The sequence below is a fragment of the Myotis brandtii genome, unplaced genomic scaffold (assembly GCF_000412655.1).
Source record: "Myotis brandtii unplaced genomic scaffold, ASM41265v1 scaffold980, whole genome shotgun sequence".
NCBI lineage: Eukaryota > Metazoa > Chordata > Mammalia > Chiroptera > Vespertilionidae > Myotis > Myotis brandtii.
This window is the reverse complement of record NW_005372075.1, coordinates 127,460-135,167: the sequence shown is the minus strand read 5'-3', so window position 1 is coordinate 135,167 and position 7,708 is coordinate 127,460. Positions and strand designations below refer to the sequence as shown.

General features: G+C 44.2%; 1 non-coding gene across 1 annotated transcript; it reads right to left on the bottom strand.

Moving 5' to 3' along the window:
• Window positions 1-1,127: 1,127 nt before the first annotated feature.
• Window positions 1,128-1,199, bottom strand: TRNAA-AGC. The gene has a single exon. It is a non-coding gene; the product is annotated as a tRNA-Ala (tRNA).
• Between the last annotated feature and the right edge of the window lie 6,509 nt (window positions 1,200-7,708).

The window sequence follows — 7,708 nt, the reverse complement described above, 5'->3', positions numbered from 1 at the left end:
TCCTATTTTTTGACACGGAGCTCTCGCGCCTGTGAGACTAGTCTCTGACTTAACCACAGCCACAGGGGCCTTGCTAAAGGTCTGGCTGAGAACAAATCCACAACCACAGAAAACCGGTATCTAAATCTCCTTCACCTGTTAATGTGACAGGGTGTTACAAACTGGAAATCGAGGCAAAAGCACTGATACAAGGGATACGTCATTTGGAAAGGTAACAAACCATCATTTTAGTCAGTAAGTCCTGACCCACATGAATGGTCTAAAATGGCCAGGTTTCGAAAGGTAAGTGGGTTTTTGTTTGTTTGAAAGAGTTGAAGTGAGTTTGTGTTAGAATCAGGGAGGCAAATTTTGAGGTTACAAAAATGATCAAGATAGAAGGGGTCCAGTCCTCGGAATGTGAACTCAGGGCAAAACCACTGAGGGAAAGCATGTTTGTGTCCAAATGTTTCTATTTCACTCCTTGGTGTTGGGCTCCTGAGAGAATTGTCAGGGTTTCTGGCAGAAGCTAGATTTATCCAATACCTGCACAGCTCTGACTGGGAACTGTGTGTTTCCTTTAGAGAGCCCCTGCTGAAATCAGCTTTTCTGTTATTGAGTCTCACTGACCTGGAAATAAAAGGGCTTTTCAAAATGAAAGACCGCAAGCACTTACTGCACACGAATAATGATCGCTGCTCTGGTCACACTGATTCAGGCAGAAGCCCAAATAGTTTTCTAATCAGGAGACAAAAACAAGGGGTATTGATGAGGAAGGGAAGGGAACGATTGCATCAGTAGGCAGAAGGCATTTCTATTAGTGCTGGAAACAGCGCGATGATGCAATTCTAAACAATGCTTCGAGCTTTCAGTCTGCTAGTCAGTCTAGTAGTCATAATATCCGCTTTCTTTTTATGGTTGTAAGCAGTTATTTGGGACACAATGTTGCTCTGGGCCAGGCCAAGCCATTCCCCTTGTCTGACATCTGAGGGCTGAGGCTCCGTTTGAAAGCAGCTGATTTATTTCTGTATTTAGTTCGCACAGCCTCAAAAATGTGAGACCTGAGGAAGGGAATCCCTATCATCCCAGGCCCCCTCCCCAAGTTGCGGGTAAATGAGATGATGTTTCTGAAGTTAGGAAACAAAAACACCTGGAGATGCTGGGGATCGAACCCAGGACCTCATGCATGCTAAGCATGCGCTCTACCACTGAGCTACATCCCCACCTTGTGTAAGTAGGTTTTTCTAAACTATCTTCTTTTAAATGAAACATAAATTTGCATTTAAAAAGGTAAATATAATTTGCTTTGTCGTAACCGAGAGTTAGGATTTTTATTACAATCGCTTTCCAAGGAATTCTGACTCTTGCAGACATTCGGTGTTGACGAGAATACACTGGAATCAGAAATCTCGGTAAGAAACATTCTCCCAGACACTTTTTTTCTGATTTCCTCTTTTTTTTCAAAAGCTAAACATGATAAAACAAAGATCCTTACAGGAAAACTAAAAACGCTTTGCCAATGACTGTTTAATGATGGAATCTACCAAACTAGCCCAATTTCCCTCCCCATTTCTGCCCCTTCCCGGACCCAGACCCTGCTGCGCACCTTCTCTTGGAAAGCAAAGAACAATGGAGGGGTCTCTGTCGCCAAAACTTAACTCCTTCCTTCCTCTTGGAAACTGGGAGGGCTGCAGGGGACCGACGCGGGGTTGCGCCCTGCAGCCACAGGTCTTCTAACCCAGAGTATAAATCACATCCCGGGACTAGAACTGGCTGCCGAGTCCCAGGAAGGGAGGGAGACGCGGCCCGAGCCCGGTTCCGGGCGCGCTCCTCCCCGCGAGGGGGCGGCTCGACCCAGTCCTCACCAAGAGGCACAAACAAGAAGGTTTTGCTCCTGCCTGGTCCAGAGAGGTCCCGGATAAGGGCATCGGGGAGCAAATCTAGAAGAGTCGACAGGGATGCCCCCTGAAAATGCGGGAGCGCGAGGCGGCGGCAGGGGCGCAGGCGGAGGCGCGCGCGGTCCCCGCGTTTTGGGAGAGAAACGGGAGAGGAGGCCCGGGAAGCCCCCGGGGCGCGCCTTGCTGAGGCTGCTCCTGTCCGCGGGAGGACCGGGGCCGCCGGCTCGCAGCTCAGCAGTGGCCTGAAGAGGTCCAGTCCCGCGGCCGTGAGAGCGGACGGTCGGTCCCGACCCTCGGAGGGAAAGACGCACTCCGCAGCCTCCGAAGACCAGGTCTTTTCAAGATGAAAAGAGAAACGTGACAAAGGAGCCACCCATCTTAGCGCTGCTATTTGATTTTCAAGGATGTAGTTTCTGATAACAGTCTGCACTCTTGAGAGAACCGATCGCCATTATTTTTCTTAAGAAACAATTATTCCCCTAAGAGAAATGTAAAAAACAGCTTGCCAGGAATATCGAGTGTTATCTACTGCTGACTAGTACTCCAAAACTTAGTGGATTGAAAACAATACATGTTTATTATCTCACAGACGTGTGGGCTGGGCCCCGGGGCCTGGCTGCGCCTCGCCGCCTCGCAGGCTTCCTTGTGTCTGCAGGGTCTGCTTCTAAGGGCTCTTTCCACGTCAGCAGCCTGTGACTCCTCTGCGTGTCTTTTTGTTTTTTCCAATTAGGTTTGTTGGGGTGGCATTGGTTAGCAAGATTACGGGGTTTCCCGTGCAACCGTGGGAGGCCTCCCCTGCAGATGCTCTGCGTGCCCGCCCAGTCCCGTCTGCGCCCTGGCGGCCCCAAGGCGGGACCTGGGCAGCACCGCCCGGAGCGGCTCCCTGCCGCTCCCGCTGACGAACACCTGACTTCAGTACATATTGGGATCATCGTTAAATGTAAATAAGTGATGGATGGAGAGACGGATGCCTGTTAAATGAATAAACAGGAAATATTTTCAGTGGCTACTTAGCAGATTTTAAATGTGAGAAATAAGGAAATTTGTCTTCAATCTTTTAAATTCCATTTAAAAAATGGAAAATTTATGAAAATATATAAATTATCCAAGCTAACCTGATTCAATATATAGCAATTCAATAAGTTGAATCAGGAATTTAAACAAATTTTCATTAAATGTATTTCCAGGCTAAGAAAAGGTATTCTGTGTGAAACCTTAAGGGACATGATAACCTCTATGCCGTATAGAATATTCCAGATACAGAAAGGCTCTGTAGGTTATTTTAGATGACTAACTATTAACAGAAAAACTCAATGGAAAGAATGTAAGAAAGGAAAAGTGTAGGACTGTCCGGACAGAAGAACAGGTCTTTCCTTGCTTTGCTGTGGCTTCCACAATGTCTGAGAGTGGCTGGCAACTAAGCCCCAAGATTCTTAGCTCCTCTGGTTCAGGTTGAGATGCTAGTAACTCACCCTCAGGCTAAGTCACTATATACAGTATATAAATATAGACTGTGACACATGATTTATGCATTTCAGTTCTCTATTATCTGTTTTGAAGCTTTATTTGCTATTTTTTCATGTCACTTCATATTATTAATTTTTAACAATTTCTTAGTGATTTCTTCCTCGCTACTTCAGCTGTCCTTTCGTTCTTTTATTTTTCTCTTTCATGGATGCCATGTTCTTTGGAAGCTTGTTTAGACCAAATGAATGGCCTTTTAGGCTTCCTCCACGTGACTAGGAGTTCACTTTTTAAATAATAAGAATTATATGTCAAGGGGAGGGGGGGTGCTCAGGATTTTAGAGACACTTAGGTGGGGTGTGGCCAAGAAAAGGTTGGGATCCACTGTTTTATAGGCTTATGAAGATGCTGACAAAGATACCTCCCTAGGACATCTGCCTGGACTGAAAAAAGAAGTAAAGAAAGTTTTCAAAGATACACACCCCCATGTCTGCTCAATTTCTGCCCCCAAATCCCCCACCTTTCCGTGTCACCTAGCAACAGCAGCCTTTAGAAGAGAAGGCCACTCTTCATTCTTGCCTTTGTATTGATTAGCAATGCACTGGCCCTTTCCCTTTGGGAAAAGTAAAATAAATTCTCTCTCCATATCTATCTCTTCTTTTAATTCTTTCACAGACCAAGTCACCGGCCAAAAGCCCTAACAAGGACTATTTCACTAGTGAACATAGAGGCACAAACAAACATAAACACCAGCTAGCAGACTTCCAGAGTCTGGCTCTTATACGTGAGGACCTTGGAAGTCACCACTTGTCCTAACAACAAATAATAAACTGAATAAACTGAAAAATCAACAACCTCTTCACTCTGTAAAAAGGCAAGGACACAGGGCAAACCACACTGCTCCCAAAATGAGAGAGACCCAGGTGAGCAAAGGGAGTGCTGCCTGGCTTCCCTGGCCAGTGACTGGCAGGGAACCAGGAAACCGGCCTGTGATACCGGCCTCTTGGGCTCTGTGCAGACCAACCCGACACTTTATAACTCCGGGGAAACGGAGTCGTGGAGGGCACACCTTCATGAGTTTTGCCTCTAGGAACCTGACCAAGCTCTCATGGCCAATATCGAAATATTTTGGAAAATGCCCTTGTGCTTCCAGCAGAGAGAACAGAGGTGAAGCCCTTTACAACATGGCAGAACACCCGGGTGGGGTGTTCCTAACCTCTAGAGTGCCGGGAGCACCATCGCGCTCCTCCTGCAGTGTCACTGTGAGATGCTAGCAGTTCACTCTATATTGACAGATGGCACCTAAGTGCAGATTACTTTTGATGCCGAATGTTTGTAGTTCTAAAATTGACCACTGGCATTTATCTGCCTAATTTTTTACATGTACTATGATTTTATGAAGTTTACTCAGATTTTGTAGTCCTAAAGCTTTGAAATGGCGTCCAGTTCTAAGTCTGCTTTTATTAGTGATGATGATATTGCTAAATATGTCAATTCTTGCTGTGAAGATGACGATTTTGTGGAAGATATTGGAGAAGGGTGTCCCTCTATTTTAACATATGTTTTGTTCAATTTTTTTTCTGTTAGTATTTTAGAATACAATCAGCAAACAATATATGTCAAAGATGAAAACAAATGTAGTAAAGGTTTCCTTAAGTTTTTGAATATCTAACTTCATTTACTTGAGATTCATAATTTTTTTCCTAAACTGCTATAAAATCAGCAAAAATGCCTTGGCAATTTTAGCATAGTTCCTAGGATATTGGTTGGCACTCATTTAAGAAGGCCCCTTCTCCAGAGAATCTCCTGAAGCACAGCGAACCTGCATCAGAGCCTACCTGAACTAGAGGAAGGGACACGCCCACTGTGGCCTATACTCCAGCTATCTCGTCCTACTTACGTGGAGAACAAATGCTGAGAAACAGTTGTAAGGTTCCTGGTCCAGAGGCATAAGGTCACTAAAGGACTGAGACCTGATCCTGGGACTGCAGAATGCTTCCCCTCGCAACTCGTCACCACCTCCTAATGTCCTGCAGACACACTTCCTGTACCCAAAACGGTCGTCCCCATCACCTTGTCCTTGTTTGCAGTTTCACTTTGCATGGTTTCAGTTACCTGTGGTCAACTACAGTTCAAAATATGAAATAGAAAAATTCCAGAAATGAGCAATTCTTAAGTTTTAAGTTGCAGGCTATTCTGAGTAGCAGGATAAAATCTCACACCGTCTTGCTCCATCCCACTGGGATGTGAATTTCCTTTGTCCAGTGTATTCACACTGCATGTGCTACTCACCCGCTGGTCAGTTAGTATCACATAAACTGTCACTGTCGCAGTGCTGTGTGAAGTAACCCTCATTTCACTTAACAATGGCCCCAAAGTGCAAGAGTGCTAATGCTGGCAACTTTCAGATATGCCACCGAGAAGTCATTAAGTGTTTCCTTTAAGTAAAAAGGTGAAAGTTCTCAGCTTAATAAAGAAAAAAATAATTGTATGCTGAGATTGCTAAGATCTAAGATAAGAACAAATCTTCTATTTATGACATTGCTTAATTTATAAATTAAACTTTATCATAGATATGTATGTATAGGAAAAAACATAGTATATACGTGCTTAGTACCACACAACGTTTCAGGCACCCACTGGGGTACTGGAGCATACACCCCATGGGTAGGGAGACTACTGTATGTTATGTTCAGCTATCAATAACAAGGTACAGCCCTCCCCAATGTGGCTCAGCTGGTTGAGTGTTGTCTTGTGCACTGAAAGATTGCCAGTTTGATTCCGGGTCAGGGCACATGCCTAGGTTGTGGGCTTGATCCCCAGTGGGGGGCATGCAGGCAGCAGCCAATCAATGTTCTCTCTCACATTGATGTTTCTCTCTCTCCCTCTCCCTTTCTCACTCTTTAAAAAAAAAATCTATAAATTTTTTTTTTTAATGTACACTGAAGGGCAAAAACAATGTGAAGAGACAGAGCAAGTACAGAACCACACATGGCAAGGGAGTTGGAATTCTCAGACTGTGAATTTAAAACAACGGTGATCAATATGCTAAAGGATATCTATACTAATAAAAGGGTAATATGCTAATTATACCAGGTCAACCAGCCATCTTCCAGACGTCTGACTTCCTTCCGGACAAAGCCATGGTGGTGGGGGCCTAGGCAGAGGCAGTTAGGAGTTATCAGGCTGGCAGGGGAGAGCAGTTAGGGGCGAGATCAGGCTGGCAGGGTGTTAAGGGGGATCACGCCAGCAGGGGAGGGCAGTTGAGGGCGAGAATAGGCCGGCAGGGGAGGGTAGTTGGGGGCGACCAGGCTGGCAAGGGAGGGCAGTTGGGGGTGACCAGGCCAGCAGGGGAGGGCAGTTGGGGGCATTAGGCAGGCAGGCAGGTGAGTGGTTAGGAGCCAGTGGTCCTGGATTTCGAGAGGAATGTCTGACCGGCAGTCGGACATCCCCCGAGGGGTCCCGGATTGGAGAGGGTGCAGGCCCAACTGAGGGACACTGCCCCCCCCCCCCGTGCATGAATTTTGTGCACCAGGCCTCTAGTAATGAATAAAATGGACAGCATGCAAGAGCAAATTAGTAATGTAAGCACAAAGATGAAAATCCTAAGAAAAACTAAAAAGAAATGCTAAAGATCAAAAGCATAGCAATGGAAAGGAATGATGACTTTGATGGACTTAATCATAGCCTAAACATAGTTGAGAAAACATTCTCTGAACTTAAATATATATCAATAGAACCTCCAAAAATAAAATAAAACATTGCCCAAGGACTCTGGGACAAGTACAAAATTTGTAACATATATATCATGGGAATACCAGAAAGAAAGGAAAGAAAGAAATAGAACATTGGAAACAATAATGACTGAAAATTTGTAGAAACTAATGTCAAACACCAAACCATAGATCCAGAAAGCTCACAGAACACCAAGAAGAAGAAAACCCTACACAGAGGCATATCATTTTTTAATGATAAGTTCATCTTATTTATTTGGGTGTTTAAGCTCTCACACTACATTTTTACAAGTGGGTGAACACTGACAAATTATTTCACTCAAGAACTACAAACACACATTCCCAGACAGTATAAATATATGGTTGAAAATATTAAACAAATTATCAAGTATCCAAATATTAAGTTACACGGCTCAAAAGGCAGATAAAATATTAGATGTCTGCTCAATTCATTACCAGAAACCTGCCTTTTTTTCTTTTCTTTTTTTTTTTTTTGCAAGAGGGGGTGGGAAGGGGAAAAAAATCACACTTCAAACAAAAATAAATTGGTAAACAACTTCAGAATGTGTGAAAAAATACAAGAATTTCAGAATTTTTATGATTAAGAATTGTTTTAGATGCAACAAAGCATGTCTT